Raw genomic sequence first — 23,235 nt, forward strand, 5'->3', positions numbered from 1 at the left:
TACATTCAAATGTCAGAAAATGACCAAGCTGCTTTGCTTGGGCAAAAGACTACATCCTTATGTAGGAAAGCTTACCTGGCAAGATTAATCTGTCAACAAAATTCATATAAAATATAATGTAAGTAAATGTTTTAATAGAAGTACTGCATCTGTGTCATTAGCTTGGAAATGCGGAATCTATAAGCTGGTTTCAGGTCCAGCTGACAGACCTGTTTTAAGAGTCTTCCCTCATGGGAGAGATTTCCAGAATAACCAACGAAACCCATGAAGCAGCACTTACTGCAGTAATTTGTATGCTCAGGCTAAAGAATTTAAACACTTGACATGAATCGAAGATGTTCATTTTTTCTAATCACCATTACCATGGTGCTGAAAACAGAACTGGAAAAAGATATGAAACCATGCCCTGACTGTTTTGATATTTCATTTTTTTCCATATACAACAGCTCAAGAAGTCTGAACACTGGCATGTAAATGCTTCTGTAAACGAAGAGATCCTTGATAGGGCTGGCATGCTTTGGTGATGGATTTTCAGACTAGGAGTTAAGGTTGTTACAGGTACTTGCGCAATAAAATAAATCCGGGAGACAAGCTGACAGAAGAGTGTATTAATGACACTGCAGCTATTCTCACCACTTACGTATGCAGGAGAATTAAAGCTGTTGATTATTATATATTGACATTAAGATGCCAAGTCAAGAATTCCTCATTAGGAAATACAAGTACAATGATCACTGGGAACCTTTAGTTCAGCTAGAGTTATGTATGGGCATCAATTCTCTTCTCCATCCTTTCCTTCCCATAAACTCCCTCCTCATTCAGTGCATTACATTGAACTGTTCTCTGAACACAATTATCTTTTCAATACATACATTTTACTAAACCTTATTCAGAACACCACACTGACTCTAAAGCCAGTCTTTTCCACACTGCTCACTTTATAGCACCTCTTCTGGTTAAGCTCCATGGTGCTTACCATACTTTAAAGATATTTTCCCACTGTCCCATATGGATAAGTGGTAGCACTGTATTTTTAGAAGGCTGAAGAGCTACGCATAGTGAAAGCATAAGGCATCAGAAGCATCTTCTAGTTTTGGCACCTGAAAGAGATGTCTAAAGTTAGTTTTTCAAGTATTTCTATTTTTTTTGTGCTCGGTATTTGTGAAACACAACTGCATTATCTGGGACTATGATTTGCAGAAGTGAGCACTCAGGCCTAGAGGTTGTATGTGCAAAACCAAGGACAAAACTGTAGACACCTGAAAGTTTCCAGTAACTTACTCTGCACCACAAAGCAAGACAGAGAGAGAATCTAGTTCTCCAAGATGAATCACCTGACTCACAGGACCACCATCTGATTTTTTTTCCCAAAGTTCCCATTCCCTCACCTAGTGCTTCTACAAGTATAAAGTAATTTAAAATCTTACTGGGCCATTCAGAAGTTCTGTTTTTTTTCCAGATGCTTAAGACAATTGCAGGCTTTCCTTGGAATGAACACAGTTATTATCCATGTGGATGAACAGTGATGCAAGTGCACTCACAGCAACATTCAAAAGATCAGACATTTTGTTAGGCATTTGAATTACTCCAGTCAGCATCCCGCCCACAAACAACTTAATCTGATTATATTAGTTTATTGGCTCAGTTGCACATTACAGAATAAAAACCTCTTCTGGAGGAAGATGAACCCCTTGGCAAGCCTTCGCAATAGAACAGCACTCACATTTGGTATTGTAGCTTGACCAACAGCCACTGACATTTATCAGGAATCCCAGGTCATCCAGGGCTCGTATTAGAGGCAAAATAAGTTGGATGCCTAATTCCTATAGCCTCGTTTAAAGTGTTATTCTTAACCCCTTAGCAAAGCAGGTAATCTCTTTTAAAGTTTTCTTGCAAAGAAAGTCTTGTTCTCAAGCTGACAAAATTATGTGCAAGGGGAGAAAGAGGGCAGTACACTAACATTTAAAAGATACACAATTTTTACACATGCTCAACACTTATAAATGAATGCTGCTTTCTTTAAACCAAAACTCTTCAATTAGTTTTCAAGCCAGTAAGCATAAAACGCTGCACGTCACCTCAGTGTGGCATCACTGCTACATGTGAACTACTTCTAGCTGTCTGCCATACCTTTAACTCATTTATCTTATCAAAAGGATGTCAGAAGTCTTATGCAAGTTCACCTCTAACATACTTGTTATCCTCCTAAAAGCCACTGAATGAAGTGCGAGTTAATGAATAACACAGCAGGAATTATTTCATTATCCCCATGGTGAAAGAGAGCCATCTAATTCTTGGATATGATGTCAGACTTGAGAATCAGCCAGTGGGACTTACTCATGCTTCCACTGCTCAATCAGCTGCTACGCTGGTGGTATGCCTAGCGAAAGGCTTGCAGACTGCACTGACAGCTCAAGCAAGGCTGCCAGAGCATTAAGACAGAGCTGCTCTGGTGGCAGCTTTAGAAAGCACTAAGGCAGCAAAGGAGTGAGGAACTAAAGCCTACTATTTTCTTCCACGGGAGGGAGGACAGGCGTGGAAGGTTTTTAGCAGCATGTCAGTGCAAGTTTAATGTATAGGTCTCACACAATTATGGAGATCGATGCGGTAATAGCATGTCAGCTTTTCACAACTTCCTCCTTTTATCTCCACCTTCAGAGAGCCTCAGCCCTCTCCACTCCAAATTACAACTTATCTCTTGCAATACTTAAGACAATCTGTCTATTGCACTCCATAAGAAACTCAAATTTTTAAAGAGAAACTGAAGTGATCTATAGATAGATCCTTTATCAGCAGTTGACAATTTTGTCAAACATTCAAAGCTAGCTCTCTTCCACTTACAGTTTAGGTTGACTAATGCTTTTCATTATAGAGCCTGACTCCATTTGACTTCAGGTAGGTGTTCATTCCCCTGTGAAAAACAAGGTAGCAAGGAGGGCAACTGCAAGAAAGACTTCCTCAATCCACTAGTCATCCTTTAGGTCCAAGACATTTGCCTGTAATACAGAAACAAGTTTTGGATGGCCTGAAGGGTTTGTATGTTCAAAAGACCGTTCGGCGAGGGAGATCAGACAGTTTAAGACAGTGTTCGAAGAGGTAATATTTTGTTGACTTCATGCCTATGGAAGTCCATTCTCACTGGTATTAGGATAGCTGTGCTAAACACTTGTCTTTCAAACAGCTTGACTCTTGGGATAGAGGTTCCCTCCTGCCCAAAACACTCCTCTGTTTTCTTTAACTTAAGCAAGCAAGCTCAGAGACAGAAAATTAAGGAAAGAACAGACATTTGAACAGTCCATACAAATCCATTACAGAAGCTTGCAAGCATTATGTACCACGTATTCCCCTCTAACAACTTGACTGTTCAGGAATAAAGTGGTACAGAAGTCAGCTGAAGAATATAAACAGAAGAAAAGTTGGAAACCCTGTGAGACCAAAGCTATAAGATGGACTTCTCATGCAGAGCAAAATGAGAGAAGTGTCTTGCTACCTTGTCATACCCAATGAAAGAGTCCAAAGCAAACTCTACAGGTAGTTCTCTCTACGTGGACTGCAGAGACTAAGACGCATTCCCTTCTGAAGGGATCAGATTTTCCCATGACCTGTGACTTACAGTCCCTTCTGAACAGCCATGCATTACTGAGTTTGCATAATGCTTCAAAAGCAAAAGATAATTGTACCATATTCTAAGCCATTCTGAAAGAAACATTATCTTCAAGGCTAGCATGTGCTGTTCTGTCAATCTCGCATGAGTGTGCGTGTAAGATGTATTCATTTTCAGGAATCAAGTTCTTGCATCACAATTACTGTCAAGAATGCAACGCTGAAGTATATTTAGAATGGTTCTCTTAATCCATTAGTTGGCTTCCATAATGCTGTCAGAGTGAATGCTTACAGAAATACTGATTTTATAAAGTCTACAGCAGCTTTAAGTTCTTCAGTAACGCTGCAAAAAAAAACATGCTTTTAAGATACAATATGAATTCCACAGCAGTATCTGTAAAACTGATACAAAATTAGACAAATTAAAAAACAAGATCAAAAATTGGCTTTGGGGCAAGTTTCTATTACATAAGTTTCCAAACTGGTATGGAGCAGCATCAGCACCCAGATCCACCAAAGAGCATCCTTCTAAGTGCCAAGAGCACCTGTGTGCAGGTAGAGCCTGAGCCACAGAGTAAGCATCTCCACACAGGCAGTCACTGTCAAAGAGCAAATAACTGTCTCAAGATGCTTAGCTGTATGGGTATGACTGCCACATATCAGCTGATCAGCAGAGCACACGGCTGTGCTTCAGCCTCCAGAGCTGGAAGTGAGTTCCTATAAAGGCAAACACAGAAACAGAGTAAGGTAAGAGACACAGGGTTTTGAGGCAGAGTGTGATTTAAGCGGGTAATGGGATAGAGCTGATGGCCTAACTGGAGAGACTGGAAGCTTAACAGTTCTGACTCAGTGATACAGCTTTAAATTTAATCACATGCTTATATGCTCCACTCAGTCAGAGCTATCCTTACTCAGGACATCTCAAATCAAGTGGTCAAAGCCTTCTACAGCTTTTCAGTTGGGTGCTAAGAGGTCACATTTACACTGTTTCTACAGCAGTCTCATTTGACCAAGTTGTCTTGCTGAGAAAACTGTGAAAACCATCTGCAGCCAAAGATCAGTCCTTACCAGATGTGTCTTTAGTGCCGTGCCCACAATAGCTGTTAACAGGAGCTGCCCCACCTGAGACTATCAATAAGACTCATCTCACCTAAAGCTAGATGCTTATATCTGACCTAGTCTCCTTTTAAAAGGCCTACTCCATCAGTCAGTAAGCCTGTACTAGAGACCTGCTTCAGGAGAAAGACATGCTGGATTCCTCTGACTGTCTCCCATTTGATGGGAGGATAGTGACATCTTAGAGTCTCCTTTGAAGCTTAAGCTTAAATACACCTAGGCAGAATCATTAGAAAGATGCAACGTCATCCAGATTCTGCCTGTGGAAGCATCAGTAATTAAAAACTTAAGTGGACACATTGCACACTACACTTTGATGTTCAAACTGAAGAACAAGAAGCTCAGACTTGCCTGTGATAAGAGAGCTGCTGTTCTCAACAGTTCTAAGGTCACTACTATTCTTTTCACACAACAATCTCTTTTTGCTAGTACAACGTATCGGTCTAAATGAGAGTCCAATATAAAACAGTTTTCCTATCAACACCCTTATCTTCTCCAAGCTTAAAGATTAAATCAAGTATTTCACTGCAGGAATTTCCACTATCAGGAAGTTGCAATAATGTTTCTTTGGTTGGTTTGTTCTCACAATATGATAACTCGATCATCAGTTTAATGCTTTCAGTTAGCAATCATTATTGCTTAGCAAAGGTAAATGCAAACAGAGACCTGGTAAGCACAAAGTAAACAGTACAAAACTAAGCTCAACTGCTTAAAGACAGCCTGAACACTTCACAGTTGCTGCAAGGGTTAGAAATATCCTCACACAGCTCTAATATGTATCAGAAATTCAAAGCCCTGATGTTCAGCACTTCAGAAAACAGTCACATGAAAGAGATTATGCAGTGAGGTAAAGATTCCGACTTTCCACTATATCTAGGCACTCTGGGGTTAGTAATGAAAAGGAAAGTAGAATAATAAGATAGGAAAAGTGAGACCGAAAATCTGGATGCAGTGTTTCCAGGATATATTCAAAGTTGCATATTCTCTCAGCAACAAAGTATAAATAAGCATGAATGTCTCTGAAGAGTCCACTGAAAGCCCAGAGATACTGTTCTTACAGGGCTCTTCTACGCTATCAGAAAGTACCTTCAATCATACTGTTGTTGTCTCACATGCTTCTGAGGGGAATGAGATACAGCATCAGGGATTCGAGGCAGGACAGTAATGAGATTTTCAGTTCTGGCACAACCTTACACGAGGGCTATCACAGCTGCAAGAAAAGTTTTTCTACTGACTTTTGTTGACAAGATTGAACTCTGAACTGTTCAAATAGATACCTCATTTTAAAGCGTCAGTGTGAGATGTTCGACCTACAGATGAAATCCTTCGAACTTACTACATACAGTGGAAGTGACCCACTTACGGCTTTCTTCTACTAAACAGTGAGTTTCACTCAGCAAGAGTAGCATGCTAAGAAAATAAGCAACTCGATAGACAACCAGAAAGAGTAATTCAAAAGTGTCAGTCTTCGCAAGAGTACTGAGGACAAAGTGCTTTTTGTTTCTACCCTGGAGATCTCAACAAATCAAAAATAGATTAAACGTGCTAGCAGACTGGCTTCTACCTCACAGACTGATACCTGATCTCCTATACGAGATCTGCCAGTACGCTGAAGCAACTTACACCAGTGCAAATACAGAAATACATACATTCCACTTTCGTTTTAAGAAGTTTGAGGCAAATCAGCATTACAATAAACTGAAGGGTAATCATTTTGCTTACAGTTAAAATGCAATAAAACATCAAAAATAGAAGATAAGGTCCTAACTCCATAGATATCAAGCAACATGAATAAGCAAGCGCTTAATCTTGTTATAGCCAGTAGGAGTATCTGCATGAGTAAGGTCACCAACGAAGGCTTTATTGCCTCCAGGAATAGGCTCTGAATTAGAGATTTGTTGTTGTACATTTATCATTTAACCTTGCTGCAAAGTTCACCAGCATTATTTGCAGCTCAGTAACCAAAACCAAGTTACTGAGTAACTTTTCAGTATGAAGTTTCAGTGTACTAGTTCTAAAAATTAAATTATATATGCAGACATCTTAACATCTACAAACCTATTAACCCCCTATACTATAATCCAAAACGATTAAACACATTTTATCTGTGGAAAACACATGAACATTCATCAACTAAGGTATCAAATCTTACCACAAATACCAAACAAAACCCAGCGATTCAACCGTTTCAGTCCGCAACAGATAAAACAGTTCTGTGAAAGGAATTCATCTGCTCCCACTTCCTGCATAAATCTCTAGTACAACTCAAGCTGACATTGGTAGTAACGGCTACCCTTTTCCATGGTTAGACCTTTCTATACCAAAAGTTCAGCCTATTATTCCAGATCTACGAGGCAGCCAGTGCAGACCTATTGCTCAGTACCTGTCCTAGGCTAGGCCACACGAGCACTGTTTTAAGCCAGCAAGATTTACTTCTGGATAGAAGCAGTTTTGGCTACAAAAGCAAGATGAACATCTGCAAAAGCACTCGATAGTTGCTTTACTTGCAGTAATGTTAATGGAGAAGTATCATACCAAAAAAATAATCTCCCTTAAGAATATTTCATAGAGCGGTTATGCTGAACATGGCACCTTAAGACTGCAAGTTAAACTCAAAAGATGCAAGATGCTGAACAACACAGAAAAAGCAACATCAGATTAAGAAGCAGGTATCTACTTCAAATCTGTCTGCAAGGAAGGCTGCGTCACTTTTGCGACAAGGAGTTAAATCCTGGAAGGAAGAGAAAGAACCACGTTTGAACTGCCATAAATTTGAGAAATCTTGACTCCTACCCCACCAGCTCAGTATTAGCAACATTTCCTTGAAAGCTTTAAACCAAAGAGCCCCAAAATATCAAGGAAGGCTATAATTCAAGCCTACTGCTTTCCACAGAAAAAAGCTGTTATTTAACCCTTCCAAATTGCAGCAGGCTTGAAGGCGGGGCAAACCTAACTATGCTAACTAAAAGGCTTATTTCTTACCTCAGAATTGTAACCATTAGACCCTTTCATTCAACCTACCTTCCTTCATCATCAAGCACTTCATTTTCAAGATCCTTTTACCAGGTTTATGCTGCAGTATCCACCCAGTCTATTTTGTTGAGATGAGACGCTAGCAAACACTTTTCCCCATTCTTCCCTGAAAAGAAAACTTGCATCTGATTTCAATTTTGCAGCCTAAAATACATCACCTTCAAGATGATAGTGCTGAAGTCAGATGCTCTTCATCTCAGACAGAAATTTTTGGAAGAATCTCCAGGATTTCACAGCCATGAAATCACCTGCAGATCAACTCCTAAATCCTAACTGAGAAGTGCAACACTGTATTTTACTCAAGGTAAGAAATAAAACTGAAGTAATTAAAGAATGAAAAAGGTGTAACAGGATAAACAGTTTTTGATTTGGTACAGATCGTGTTTGCTTCCTTCTGTTAAAAAATAACTACCTGCCTAGTAAGTTTGGAGTAACACACACCTTGGCATTTACAAGCGAGCTCTAGAGATGTAGAACATAGGTGAATGAGTAGGAGCTAGCTCTTTAGACAGCTGCAAGTTTTAACAGGATACATTCCTATTCTATACTTACACAGTTTAAAGGTTACAAAAAGCTCTAAGCTGGAGAAACAGATCAGCACCAGGCAAAAAAGCTTTTTATAACATAGCAAAGATGCTCTGAATGCCATTTAGAGGCTGAGCTGTCACTCAGCACAATCTACAGATTTGTCAGCTTCACAAAAAGAGATCAGCAAGTTAAACAACCCTTGTTGTTTAACCAGAACTCTTCAGAGTTTAAGATGTCATTAAAGTCCAGCACCTAGGTCATCAGCATGATTTTTCAATGGTTTCAGGTAAAGCATGTTTTTAGAAGTCACCTAACAAGCAGGAGATTCTTTGGACAAGTTTTAACCTATCCTTCCTTTCAGCATGTACAATCTTTGTCAAATCAGGCCCTTCAACACTCAGCATAAAGTCACCTATGGGAGAACGCAACTGCATGATGTGACTCAGTTTCTGCTGAAATATGGTGCTGACTGTGTTTTGTTTCGCAAACATTATGCATTGATTTCTGTTTTAACAAGTATCTCCATTCTCCCGAACAAGCTGTCTTTGAACCATCCCTAATATATTCTTAATCTTTGCACTTTAGTTAGCTGCAAATAGTTAAGCAGGTCTTCAGAACACTAACCACACACAGGAATCCTGTTCTTTCTCTAAAGTTTTCCAGATTCAAGCAGGAGGCCCCAAGTTCTAGAAAATAAGAACTAGAAGACTGGTTCAGGAGTTTACTGTCCAGCTGATTCATACAAGTTCCTAAGCTGACCTTCTGCAAAAGGTAAAAAGACCCATTCTGGTTATATCCTCAACTGCACCGCAAAGGTGTTTCACAACAACGTCTTCAGACTCCCCAAAATCTTTCCAGTAGTAAAACCATGGAGACTCACCTCCACAGCTGAACAGACCTGAGTATTCTCTGCACCTGCAGAAGCAGCCACTGCTCTCCAAAACCAGTTTGGAAATTCAAACTAGCTCTAAGAATTCTTTAATTGTCTTGGCAAGAGTCAGGATAAGAATTGTGGACTTCAAGCACATAAATCAATTTTTAGAGGGTTTTTTTTTTAAGCATTAGACCTTTCTTTAAGCTGTAAACTTAAAATTTAACTAGATTCTCCCTAACCTGGCTGCTTCCCTCTAACTAGCATTTCTGTTACAGTAAGTCTCCCCCCAAAAAAACTACACCGCTTCTTGCCCTTTTCATGATACAAGCCACATTCAGTAAGATTGACTTTTTTTGACAAGGCATGTTTTAACTACCTTATCACTTTTTATCATGGAGCAGTGAAGTCAATTTAGCTCAACAGTAAGTATGTTATTGAATCTGAAGCACATTTTTAGAAACTATTTTTTACCAACACACTGCTTGGTGTAGTGGGATTGACACCTTACCAAACATTTATGATGAGACTGAAAACTGAGGTTTCTTGAAGGAACCAGAAAAGACTAGAGTAGCTTTTGTAAGTATGCAGAGATTGAAAGCAGTCAGGTGGATTAAGTCACACTGAAATTTTGGGGCCCTGATATGTTCAAGTCCGTGAGGCTCAGCCCTACCAGGTCTCTAACCTGAATGGCAGTCAATTTGGGTCTACTAGCAGAAGCATACTAGAAGCAGTGAAGGAAATGCATTCAGCAAGGGCTGACCAGATAATCACTACATCCATTTGAATGGTTCTCAGAAGATACAGTAACAGTGAGGTATGCTTATAGGAACCCTCCGCAAAAAGGGATTTAACATTTCATGTATTAATGCTTTAAGCAGTTGCTCTCTGAACAGATCTCTCAAACTATCTCAAGAAAAGGGAGCATTGTCTATGAAGTGCTTTAAAGACATCAGTTGTGATTATTGCATGTGAGCATCACTGGACACATGGTCTGGTAGCAGGCAGTTGTACAGTCTGTAGGGAGAGACAATTTAGAAAGCTGGACAGTAACTCAGAATACTAATGTTTGGAAAAATAAGCTACATGGTACAATGGCACGCAACTCTAGTGAGCTGTGAAACTGTTTCCTCCTCAACCAGAACAAATGGAGTCTTATGCAAGAGGAAAAGTTGTCATACCTTAGTGCTGAATGAGAACACGGCAGTCGAAGGAGTGATGCAATACCGCCATTAATTTTAATAGGAGCACTGCATGGGCGTGACCCTCAGAAAGGACAGAAGCACCCGAGCTTGTACCTTAGACAAAGAGTTTATTAAAAAGTAGTCTTAGAGCAAGAAATAGCTCTTAGTGACCCTGTTACACCAATATTAAGTTTGTCAAATCAAGCAAAATCCTTTTCTCAAGGGCCACAACTCCACAGGCTGAGTGCTCTGCAAGAACACACCCACCAGTTCAAGTAACAGCCAAGGCAGTGACAAGTAATGAACTTAACCAACCTCTGCAGGTAAGATTCATATCAAGCAGGTTTCAAGATGAGCTTCCTACTCCAAGGTGAATTATTACCAACAGCAGATTTGGTGTTGCTCTTTTCTTTCATGTATTGCTAAAGAACTCCCATCCTTAGTCCCTTCTACTGTTAGGTCCCCATTAGCCTTTCAAGAGCTCATAAGAAGTGCCTATGCGATAAGATAAAAATATTGCAGAGAACTTAGAATGGCCTAGTAATTGAAAGCTAGACAGCTTTTAACCCAACCTACCAATCAATGCTTTAGAGGAGCAAAAGATAATTTGCTGGAGTAATGAGCTAACTACAGTGTCACTACAACTAGAGCTCCTCAATTATTTCTGCATTTCTTTCAATGCGAGTGAAACTGCTTGGGGAGAAGCAGGTTTCAGCTGCGGATGGAATCAATTACTGAAACTACTCCAAGCAAAGCTGTAGTGTTCTGGTGCTTAATGGACCAAATTGTGCAAAAGCAGCGCCAGTACTCAAGATCAGTATCTTCCAAATCATTGGAGCTTATCAGCCTCAGCTCATGGCTGTACTGCAGCATTTCTGGGTATCTGCTATTCAATATTCCATAAACCGAATGTTTTAGAAGACCCCAATGACATTCTTATCTTGTGCAGCCTTCCCAGTTCAGATCAGCATTTAGCAGTTACCTTCACCAAGTGTCAGCATTCACGTCAGCATTTAAAACAAAAATTCCAGCTTTAGACATGTGGAAAATATTTCGGATCTAGCTACTAAAACCTTCAGAACTGAAGTCAGGAAAAAGCAATGTGCCAGTGTCTGGAAGTGGTGTTACTGTCATGCAGTTAAACAAGAAACTGCTATTTTTTTTGAGCATATCTGCTTATGAATATTCAGAATTCTTCTATTTCAACAAAGGTTTGAACATAATTATACAGCTAGATATCCACTGATGCCCCATGTGGGCAGAGATTCTGAAAGAAGGACCTACAATTAGCCATACCGCTGTAGTTTTCCTACAAGGAGGGTCCCACACAAACACCCTAATATGTGGTTTGAGCATTTGTCGATATATTGAAGGTATGGGTATACTGCAGGTATATTGAAGACCTAGTCCTTTTTGTCATCAAGCTTTACAGCAGAAATACGATTTACTCATGGTGAGAAGTCTAACTGATCAGAGGCTTCCCCTTGGTTTTGCCAGAACATACAGCACCAACAAAATATTAAAACCTTACACATAGATCTGCCATACTGAAGACAACCATGTTGCTTCTCCCCACAATCTTATTTTACTCATCCGTTACGTACAGAGATGCTCTGCAGCAGTGAAGTACGCTAACTGAACACCTCCAAATCATGTGATACTCATACCCGAGTCCAAAGGGATTAAAGAGATTCCAGCCCAAAGCAAAAAAAAAAAAAAAAAAAAAAAAAAAAAAAAAAAAAAAAAAGCACACAAGCAAACTATTGTATTCTGCACTAGAAAACAACTATGCCTTAACCATAATCCATTAGCCAAACCTACAAGGAAAGTCTGGCAGGCCGCAAAATATTTACCTTGTTGCCATCTTCCCCCCTTTTCCTCAGAGTTCAGATTTTCCCAAAGTAGGAAAAAGGTACATTCCTTTGGGAGTTACTGAAAGAAAGGTTCACTGAACACAGATAAAGATGATAATTTAATTATAATGGGTATCCAACCAGAATATAATGCTCTGTTCACAGCAAATTCCTGCTACCAGCAGTATGAACAGCACTGAGAGAAAATTAAGAATCTGATTCTGTAAGGTTACTCGAGGCTTATGACTAGCATATCGACAAATCACCAATTAAAGAACAGGAACTCTTAATATTAACAATGAGCATTTGTTTAATAAGAATTTGTCATTCATTTGATTAAAAGGTTATCAACTTTTAGGAAGGTGCACAGTGCTTAAATGGAAACAAAAAAGTGTTAAGGCAGAGATAATCAATCACATTAAGTAGGCTTGATTTGCTTTCAACTTCCACCTGTTGAAGATAAATAATCAAAATAACCTAGAAGTGCAATAAACTCAGTCAATTCAGTCAAGTTTCTTGGGCCAAGTTTAACAACGCCTACTTACACTAACATATTTGTTCTCAGAAACTGAGAAATGGGATTGGCTTGATCAGAGAAGTCTATCAGACCCTAAAAGATTCAGGATGACTATGAGACAAGCTTACAGGTAGCATGCGACAGTGCATTACAACTACTGATCACTATTAATAACAGTAAAGAAAACTCCAGCAGAGTTTTCTACTCAAGAAAACTCAGGTGGAATAATAAAAGCAAAGCTACCAGCTCAGGAGACTCAAAGAGGGCTTCTACTCTATTCAAACAACAGCAAGCTTCGACTGCAGAATGGATAGAACAATGTTCTCAAATTAATTTGCAAGCAAAGTCGCCTTTGGGATATAGCAGGTGAGCTTTTATCTCGTAGCTTCTCATTTTGGATCTGTTCTTTGTCAGAAGGTAGACAAATATTTCAAAGCCTGAACTTAAGAATGCACAGAACAGTAAAAAAGAGTCAGCTTTGATAAGAGCAGTTTTGAAATTTAGAGAAAACACTATGAAGGTTGGAGGCAAGTGAAACAAGACAGTTTTCAGTTGCAACAAATCCAGAATTCGGTTTCTGAAAAGGTCTGGAAGCAAACACCTCATCAAGGATGCAACAGTCATTCCTAATTATACTGTTTGACAGAACTTCACAGCATCTCATTTTATCTCAGGTTTCAGTTTCAATGATAGCAATTACAAGCTTACAGATAGCAATGCAATAAGCAAAGCTTTCACAGGTACACATTTAGGTCAATTACTATGACCAGAGATTAAATCAGACAGCCGTAGCACCTAGCTCACTCCCTTCTGTGATCTACTTGCAGGGAAAACAAGTGAAGCCAGGCTGCCAGTCCCCTACTCTACCCACCAGCTAAGAAATCCCAGGGAAATGCTCTCCACCAGTTCTAAACCAAGTCGCAACCACTTACTTCCACATGGAACTTTGGACTTGATAAACTCATTCTGGAAATGTGTAGTGTGGTGGTGTGACAGAGATTAACTCTACATCAGTTAATAAACTGGATCATTCTAATATCTGTACGTCAAAATTGTGGCTTCACTACACAAGTACTGAGGTAGCTGCAGAGTTATCTTACCCTTGTAATATCTGCTTTAAGACGTTAAAGGTAGTAAGATGCTGCAACCATAAGCAGTTTGTTCCACACTGTTATGTTAGGTGCAAATAAGTTGTTCCTTAGCTCTCTAGATGCTCAGTCTTTTTGTTACCATATCTTCAATTCAATCTTCAGTTACACTCACTACCCTAATAATTCCAGCTACATTTTCTAAAGACTGAACGATTAAAATTATTAAAATCCTCATAACCCTCCTCCTCCCCTACAAGAGGCTGTTAAGACTGCTGTTAAGAGCATACACAGGCATTTCTGTCCACTCCTCACACAGATGGCAAAGAGCACTTCCCCCTAGGCACAGAAAACAGCATTAGAAAAAAATGTTCCATTCTGCCAAGAGCCCCCCTTTTTCCAGCTGACACTGCAGTCAAAAACTTCTATTACAAACATAGGAAAGGAGGATCTATTTTTATTTCTTCCAGAAGTTCTGCTCTTTCAGGTAACACTATGGAATTAATACTTTGAATACAGTCCTAGTTTCGAGTCCCAAAGTTAGAGAAGTGAATGGGGCCCAGAAAAGGGCAACAGAAAATGGTTCTAACTGTGTTTCTATAAATAATGCTTATACCAGTGCATAAAACTCAAGATTAGAGAGAAAAATTGCAAAGACTTAATTATGGCAACGCAGCAGTTTTCCTCTACAATTCAGCTTGGAGTGTATTACTTCCCCTTGTACTGCCACGTTCTAGGAACTGAATCTTGTACAGTACCAGAGACATCAAAAATATTTAAAGAAACTAGACTTGTACATACAAGAGGTCTGTCTCATCCTACAAACAGGCACCTTAGAGATCTCCAATTCAAGCTATCTTCCCCCCCCCCCAAAAAAAATCTCAATTAAAGCATAATGTATAGCTCTCCACTAGTTTTCCTAGAGGAAAACCTTTCCACACTCTTAAAATGGAGAAAGAAGGACAACAGGCAAGACATTCCTCTGTAGAAGTCTTATTCACATGGACAGTGTAGTCACAGCATGGGAGAATCAGATATAGGCAGTAAATTACTTTGACAGTGTTGTTTCCTTGAACAGTAGGAAGCTTTTGAGATTAAAGTGACAAAAGATCTCTCTTTTCCAATTCTTTTCCCAATAATGGCTAAGCAAAGCAGAATCTGATAGGCCAGATCTTGCCAATCTACTAGGGAGAGCAGCAGCAAAGAATAACTTAGTTCTGAAATAAATCTGTGATTCAAGAAGACCAGCTCACAAGCTACCTGAAATTCCCTGAGTATGTTCAACCTGGAGTCTACTAGGTGCCTGCAGCTGCAGATCTGTGCATCTGCAGAAGTGCTCCAGCTCAAGAAACTTAGCATCTAAATCCTGCTTCAATCCCAGAGGAACTAACGGGTATGCTGATCAGCCCAAGTCTTCTCAGGGACCTAATCCAACAGACAGAAAAGCATATTTAACTTGATATTTTCTAGAGCCAAGTTAAAAAGGCAATCACAGCTTCCTATTTTAAAGCTTAGCCAGGAGAAGATATAAAAGACAGTGCTGTAAGAGCTTTGAGAATGTGCTTGCCCATGAAGTAGAAAGCTCTCCTCACACCAGAGGTCACAACTCATTCTCCCCAGCAGGCCCCAGTCACCACACTACGGGCGATTATGTGGAGAAGCAATATCCAACACTACAGAGGTCATCACTCTGCAGAGAACACAGGAGTGATGGGAATAGACAGGGAACACACAGGAGCACAGAACAGACGGGCTGACCAGGACACACAACTGGAGGAATGAAGACCGAGTTAAAAATCAAATTTCAAGGATCAGAACCAAAACATGCTCTCTTTCCTACCCAGGTATTCATCTTCTAGAGCTTGACTCAGCCTTCTCATTCCAAGAGTTTAATCATTTGAACACACCTCTCTCTCCTTCCTACAACAGAGCTTCCCAGTCAGGATGGGGGTCTGTTTTAACTGCCCTTCCAAGTGTCCCCCTCTTCCTAAGGAGCCTAGGACTAACATCAAATTTCTGATTTCATGCTAGATTCAAGCTAACTCCATAGGTGACAGAATAATTTTCCAAGCAAAGCTCAGGGTTCACAGCTAGCATTCTAATGCCTCCCAAGACACCGAACAGCTAAAACCCAGAAGTTGACCACTACCACTCTACTCATGCACTGAAGAACAATTTAACGAAGAACTGAAGTCGCACAAGTCAGTGAAAGCATCAGCTAGATCAGCCTCTAACAACCAAAAACAATCAACAGCATATGTAGCCTTTTAATTTTGGTAATGTCCATTGCAATGAACACTGGAAACTAGTGAGATATGGTGAACGAGGTAAAAAAGATGACCTCTTAGGCTTCTCACCTACTAGCGTTTCTTCAGGGCTCAGTTTCTGTGACTTCTTGCCCACTTTCAATTGCACGGCAAAATTATAATTTAAGGTAATTTTGTAACTGCATTTTTTTATTTCACTTGTTTATTTAAAAAGCATTTTTAATGCTACTTAAGATCTAGCAGCATGTGTTACTGAAGTCACTATTTAAGCTATTAATTTATCATAGGCTCGATCAGCAGCTGGTATTGCCACTTCCCTCCACGCCATCCTATCAATGCTGCTTCACAGCTCTTCGTCTTCCTTCCTATCTGAAAGGGAAAACAATGGACTAATTTCTACAAGAAAAAAAAAGTTCCACTAAAAACGTAGTACAGTAGCTTTTACAAGTGTAGATGCAATACTGCTTAACAAAGTCTATTTAGTTTCAAGTCTTTGGAAATCCAACTTTCCCAAGGATGGGCAAGCAGAACCTGTGAAGGCAGTCTTGTTCAGATTTTTTTTTCTTACCAAAATTTGGAAGAGTTCCTTAACTACGTGACAGCTACTACAATAGCATATAGTTGCCTCACTCATGCATATTCACACAATTTAAGAAAAATTTCAAATTGGATCATACCAAGCTTACTTTGTTGCTACTATTGACAGCATTAACATCCATGTGGAGGAACAATGTCTTAGAAATATCCAGTTCCCTCCCTAGTAAGGCCTACAGAGCATACTTCTAGCCAACAGTAGCAGTTAACTGCTTTACTTGCTCTCAGTTTCACATGCAAAGCCAACTGCTGCTTTCTAAACTTTAGATTATGGGTCTCAATAAGAGCTATTTCAGAAGATGAACCAAAGCTAGGTATCAGCAACTATAGTTTTGAAAGTTAAGCCTTCAGCTTCAAGAAAAGCACTGTTTTTAAACCAATTAAAGAATGAACATCAGTGACTCCAGAAATAGCTTATGCATTTCAATTAACATTCCAGAAACGCTTTTGCTTTGGTCTTCTTCCCTAGCTCACTTTGCTTAGTACAGATCTGCAGCTCCAGCATTTCCAGGAGCACATTCCTATTTACTGAATGTGAGTAGAGCATCCCGAACTCCTACATCACCAAAACAATCCAAGTGCACTTCATAGCGGACTGAAGGTGAAAGGTACCACTGATTTCAACAAGATAACACTGCACTTCCCTGCTACTACAGGTTGCTCTTCCACCTCCGACTCTGATCAGCAGAGACCGATTGAAGGCCTTCCTTATGGGATAAAACATCTCCTCTACAGCCCATTGGTGCTCATTTCCTTTACATCACTACCAGAAACTATTAAACAGATTAGGGGAAAAACAGGTCTACACCGTTAACGCTCTAGGTTACAATTAGGATCCTCTGACACCAAATACATTGTTAGCAGTTCTCCACTAGCCCAAAGCAAGGGGACAAAGTCTCAGCTGTTTCTCTGTTCTCAACTGGGTTCTGAACAAGGACAGTGGACACCAAGTGGTCATGTAGTTTGTGACCTCTGCCCATCGCACAAGCAGCAGACACACAATAAGCTGGGATACATGCAAGTCAGTACAAGGATGTGAAGCAATCCTTCACAGTTCGAGGGTTAATATTTCCAGGATACAAGTGAAGTTGTAACGCTTTAAGAGCTGAGGTCCTCAGTTCTGCGCTGGGCACAGTAAGCCTTTCTAAGAAGTCAGCATTTCAAGTTCCTGAACTAGCACTAACCTCACCTTTAGATCTTTCATGCAAGCCACTCAATCACCCTGTAATTTTGAAGCTTCACAAAGATAAAGAAATCACCATTTTTTAACCATCCTGATAATTATGAGCAGCATGATTTAATTGCCGGGCATATTCCAAGTTTTCCTGAGAGCACTGGGAAGATGTAGCACCACCCATCTAGAAGAGGGAGGGAACTGCAAATCAAAAAGCTCATTTCTCAGAGAGGTAAAACCCATGTGGGACCTGAAAGGCAAGTCTTTATACCATCAGCTACTCAAGCATGAGAGATATGTGCAGAACAATCACACACTATGGCAAAAACCAGGCTTAGAGAATTTAGTACTTAGAAGCTTATTTTTAAACAAACATTTATATAAGCCACCTTTCTTCAATTCAGTCAATTAAAGCAGCTAGGAAATAAGTGCAAATCCAAATACCTTGAAATTTAACTCTATTTTAAAATATTTGATAAGTACTATTGCACTACTTGGAGACACATGCTCTGGAAGACATTACTAATTTTAATCCAGTAGAAGAGTCCTGTGTTCATAACCAGTTATACGTCCCCTTAAACAGTTACCAGAGCAAAACCAGCCATCACATCCCTTTGTTCTCTGCAGCTGAAGAGATGTTAAACTTTGTAGCAGATGCTAACCTGGCTTCATCCAATTCCCTCCACAGAGATTCATCTCCTTGCTGCAACAGACTTGCCAGGCCTCTTGCCCTCACTCCAGCAGCCCCACAATTCCCTTCTCCTCTTTCACAAGTTAATTATCAAAGCACTGCATAGCCATATTCCTCCTAGTCTTCAAAGGCTAAAAACATACTTCTTTTCACCATCCCATGTGAAGTGTAGGCTGAATGAGATCTGAGATAAAATATTGTATTCCCTAACTTCAGAAGCTTGGGCAGGTTCCAGTTCTACCTCCTGCAGCTGTGGACAGCCATTTTCATGAAGAATGAGTTTTGTCAAACCAGCCTCTTCCACCTACTAACTGTCATTTCTGGGTTGCATAGCATAATATTTCTTAAACTGGCTAACACTGAGATTTTAAGAGTTTCTGGTGCAGACAGCTAATAGTGATGGACATTAACAGTAACCTTAGATAGGTATCTATACCAACACTGCCAGCAAGAGAACTAAGCTTGAAACTCAATATATGACTCCTATAATTCTTTAGTTTAGAGAGGAAGTATTACAAGGCCACCTTTTAGTACCATTGCTCAAAAAAAAATATCCCAACTGTTCAACATTACTGTTTCTGCACATTTGCCCCTCCTCAAAGTGACAACTCAGATACACTTCTCACTGCAACATTTTAGAAACCCAGGCCCCACCTCTACTTATCTGCAGAAAGTTTCAACACTTACTGCTCACAGTATTTCCTGTGCTATGAAAGAAAGAAAACACTTTTTCCATCTTCCAAGAACAGTGTGATCAGCAGCAGTTGAAGCAACGTGGAGATCAGGTGTCAGCCTCCTCTCCTGAAGTTACTAGGAACAGTCCTTCATAAGATTCCCCCCTTCATCTATACCAAAAACACTGTTTTCAAATGCTAGCGCACGTGCGTCAGCAACAGACCAAAGGTACCTCAGTCCTTTAACTAAAGCTCTGAACGTGACGTGTTTTGCAAGAAACCTACCATATTTCCTTCAGTCACACAACCATCTGTTCCCAATGGACTTACCTAGGCATTCAAATACTCCTTGATTTTCACCACAAACCCAAGCTGTACCTCTGTACTCAGCACTACTTGACATGATTCATTGGACAAGCTCTTTGCTTCTAAAGGAAAGCCTTACTACACGTGGTTACGCAGGCTCATCACACAAGGAAAACTGGTGACAAGTGCAAGGACAGGGGAGGAGTGCACGTCAGATGTGCAGTCAGCAAAAGAGTTACAAGCTCAAACCCAGCTTTCTCCCCTGTGAGGAAGGTGCATGTGAAAGGAAACAAATCTGTTTCCAGTACAGAGAGCTGAAGAAACACGAAGCCTTATTTGCAGGGAAAACCCTCCATACAAGAAAGAACAGAAAAGCGGCAGCTGCAATAGGAAAACTTAAACTCTGTGGCGGGGAGCAGCAAAACTACTTACCGGACAAGAGCAACATCTGCTCACGTTGCATCGAAAGAACAGGTCTATGGAGCGGGACGTGGGGAAGAGGCACGAGTAAAGTCCCGCACAAAACCCGCGACGCTCCCCGCGCCGCGGTGCGGAAGCGCAGGCTTTGGCCCCGCACAAGGACGGCGGAGCAGAGCCGACGGCGCGTCAGCAGGGGCCAGGGAAGCCACGCGCGGCGGCCGGCGGCGTCAGGAAACCCCTCCGCTCCGCGGGACCGGGCCGCCCCGCGGGAAGCACGGGGATCTCGCAGGCCCCGGTACGCGCCCCGGGGAGGGGAGCCGCAGCGAGGGAGGCCGGCGCCCCGCGCCGGGCCCGAGGGATGCGCCGCCGCCCGGGCCGCCTCCACCCCCGGCGCCGCGAGCAGCCCGGTGGCAGCGGGGGAGGCCACGAAGCAGCGGAGCGGGCGGAGCGCGCCGGCCCGGCCGCGCGCGGCCCCTCACGGCGGCCGAGGGGGCGTGCCCGGCCGCGCGCCGCGGCCCCGCCGCTGACAGCCCGCCGCCGCCGCCAGGCCGCGGCCCGCCGCCGCCGCCGCCGCCGCCGCCCCCCGCACACGGCCTGGCCTGGCCGGGCCCCGCCGCCCCGCCGCCTCCTTACCGCGGGGCAGGGCATGGCGCGGAGCTCCCACACCCCCTCCCGGGGCGCGGCCTCCTGCCTCGGCCGGGGTCGCTCGGCTCCTCGCTGCCGCCGCCACCTCCTCTCACAACCACAACAACATGGCGGCCGCACGGGACGCGGGCACGGCGGGGCCGGGCGGGCGGGCGGGCGCGCGCGCGCGCGACGCCTCCTCCCCCCCCTCCCTCCCCGGCCGAGGGGCGGGGCCTGGCGCGCGCCCATCGCCGCCTCCCCCCTCCCCCCCTTCCCTGGCAGGGGGGCGGGGCCTGGCGCGCGCCCATCGCCACCGCCGCCTCCGCCTCCTCCTCCTCCTCCACCCCCCCAGCCGTAGGGCGGCGCCGCGGCGTGTGGGGCGCTCGCGGCGGGGCCGGGCGGTTTCGGGTCGCCGCTTCCTCGGGGGGAGGCCGCGGGCCTTCGCCTCGCCGCCGCCGCCTCCTCTGAGGGACAAGGTGGCGGTTGGGACGGCGGCGCAGCCTCGTTTCCCCCCGGGCCCGTCTGCCCGCTCCCTGGGGAGGCGGCGCGCGCCCCTTCCTCAGAGCGCTGCTGGGCAAAATGGCGCCGCGCGCCCGGCTGCCCCCGAGCGAGCCCCGGCGCCGGGGGCCGCAGACGGCCCAGGCGGGTCCGCCCTGCCCCCGCGACCGCTTCGCCGGACGGGGGCTGCTGCCGGCTTTGCCAGCGTGTGGGGTCGGCAGGGGGTGGGGGCGGTCGGGTGTTGGGAGCCGGCGAGGAGCTGGGGGAGCCTGGGCCTGCGCCGGCCTTGCAGCCACACCCGGCACTGGAGGCTGCAGTGGGGGCTCCTCCTCATGGCTCCTCCACAGGAGCTGTCAGAGCCCCCCTAGGAACTACAGCGTGCCTGCCTAAACCGCCCTTGCGGCGGAGGCTTTCCCTCCTTGCTCTTGGGACCTCCAGCTTGGCCGTGAGGACGTGTGTGGCCCCTTGCCATGCATGGACACGCTGTCCCAGCCACCCAGGGCAGCTTCTGCGGCGTGAGGTAACGGCAAGCGGGCAGCCAACCTGAGGAGAGAGCCAAAAAATACATGGAAATGGGGAGAAAAGCGATAACGCAAAAGGGATGTGAGTGCTAAGCAGCAGAAAGGCACAAGAAAACACGAGAGGCAAATGGCAGCTGTAGCGGAGCCCAGCGCAAGTAGCAGGATGGAGGAGGCATTTTAATTTCCAAAATGAAGCTTTAACTAGGCCTTGCAACATGCAGTTCATTTTCAGCAGCAAGGTCTCGATCTATCAGATTTGTAGCAAATCTCTGATAATTAATGCTTTATTTTATACAGATCTTTAATCGACAATATAGTATGTAGGTCAGGCTGTACTTTTGGGAGAGATTTCCACCTGCTCCTTGTATTTGCCTTGATTGGAAATGAAATGCTTGCTTGCAGGTAACTATAAAATGGACTCCTAAATTATCCACAGGACTCCCCCTCTGAGTCCAAGGCTAGTCATAGTTAACAGATGGGACTTCAGTCTGTCATTAAGTCATGTTTGAGCTAGAAGTAGAATTAACATTCAGAGAGAACAATACAAACTGCAGGATCCCGGTGTCTTTAAACTCAGCTATATGCCACGCAGTGAGTTGTTTTCTATTTAGCTCCCTTGGTCAGGGACAGTAAGCATATGAAAGGAAGTTAATTAGCCCCTCTAAAGGGATTTTTCCAACAACAAACCATCATCAAAATGCAAACGTGATCTGAAAGTCAGTATATACCTTTAGAGGAACTTTGGAAGAAATGCCAGTAACTGAAGGAAAAACTATTCCTGGCCTGTTTATCCCCAAAAGCGATGAAAAAACATTCAAACAGTATAGCTGTGTCTGGAAAGGACATGTGTTGACACCATTAGGAAGCAGAACATGAATCTTGAAAACTCTGTATTAAATGGGCACCTTTTTCAGTATGCCTGGAAGGAGATCAAATATGACGTATTTCAGGACAGTGGATCCTGGAGATCTAGGGCTTTTGTACAGTATAACCTGCTGGTAGCTCCTTCTGCTTCATAGAGGGAACTAGCTGGGGTGCTTCCACTGACTGTCACTGTGACAACAAGGATAGAGGGAAAGCTGTATGGTTAAATACGTTGCATGGAGTCTCCCCGTTTCTTGTGTTCCAGTCTAATTTTTAATAAATTTTAGGCATGGCCCCATGTTAAGTAACTGTTTTGCCTTTGTCTTCAGTAGAAACGATGATCGATGATTGGGGCAAAGGATGATAGCTAATGAGAATTATTGTATAGAAACGGAAATTACTGTATCCAGAGGGAGAGCAAGACCCATGGGAACCTGACACACGCAGCACAGGGAAGAGGGTGCTCCCAAGGCAGAGGCTCTGACAGACCTGGAACGTGTTCACACCCATCCGGACCAAGGGTTTTTAATTTGTCGAGTTGGAGGTGGTAGTGAATTACTAAGGAACTGCTCTTGCGCTATCTGTTTTTAAGCAGGAGGAAGAAAAGCAATCCAGTCATTAACGCACCTCTTAGTCTGACATCAAGAGTGTTAAAAGCCTTAGAAAAAATGTAAAGGAAAAAGTATTTGGAGACAGACAGGTAAGTGGAAAATAAGGTAAAATGCAACATAGCTTTATTACAGGTAGATTACGTCAAACGAAGCTGACACCTTTCTTTGAAAGGATTATTGTTTTCTAGACGGTAGACA

The 23,235-nt window shown here is 42.9% G+C and overlaps 1 protein-coding gene across 15 annotated transcripts in view; it reads right to left on the reverse strand.

The window, feature by feature from the left end:
• MTMR3 (myotubularin related protein 3) overlaps positions 1 to 20,732 on the reverse strand; it is an 83,126-nt gene extending 62,394 nt beyond the window's left edge. For 11 of the 15 annotated variants that reach the window (XM_064522419.1, XM_064522418.1, XM_064522417.1 and 8 more), the window contains exon 1: positions 20,553 to 20,732. The gene's annotated coding sequence lies outside the window, so the exon portion shown is untranslated. Of the gene's footprint in view, positions 1 to 19,931; positions 20,117 to 20,552 lie in introns of those variants that run through there. The other 4 variants (XM_026108145.2, XM_064522414.1, XM_064522410.1 and 1 more) reach the window with 1 other exon arrangement.
• Positions 20,733 to 23,235: the final 2,503 nt, after the last annotated feature.

The sequence above is a fragment of the Dromaius novaehollandiae genome, chromosome 17 (assembly GCF_036370855.1).
Source record: "Dromaius novaehollandiae isolate bDroNov1 chromosome 17, bDroNov1.hap1, whole genome shotgun sequence".
Classification (NCBI taxonomy): Eukaryota; Metazoa; Chordata; class Aves; order Casuariiformes; family Dromaiidae; genus Dromaius; species Dromaius novaehollandiae.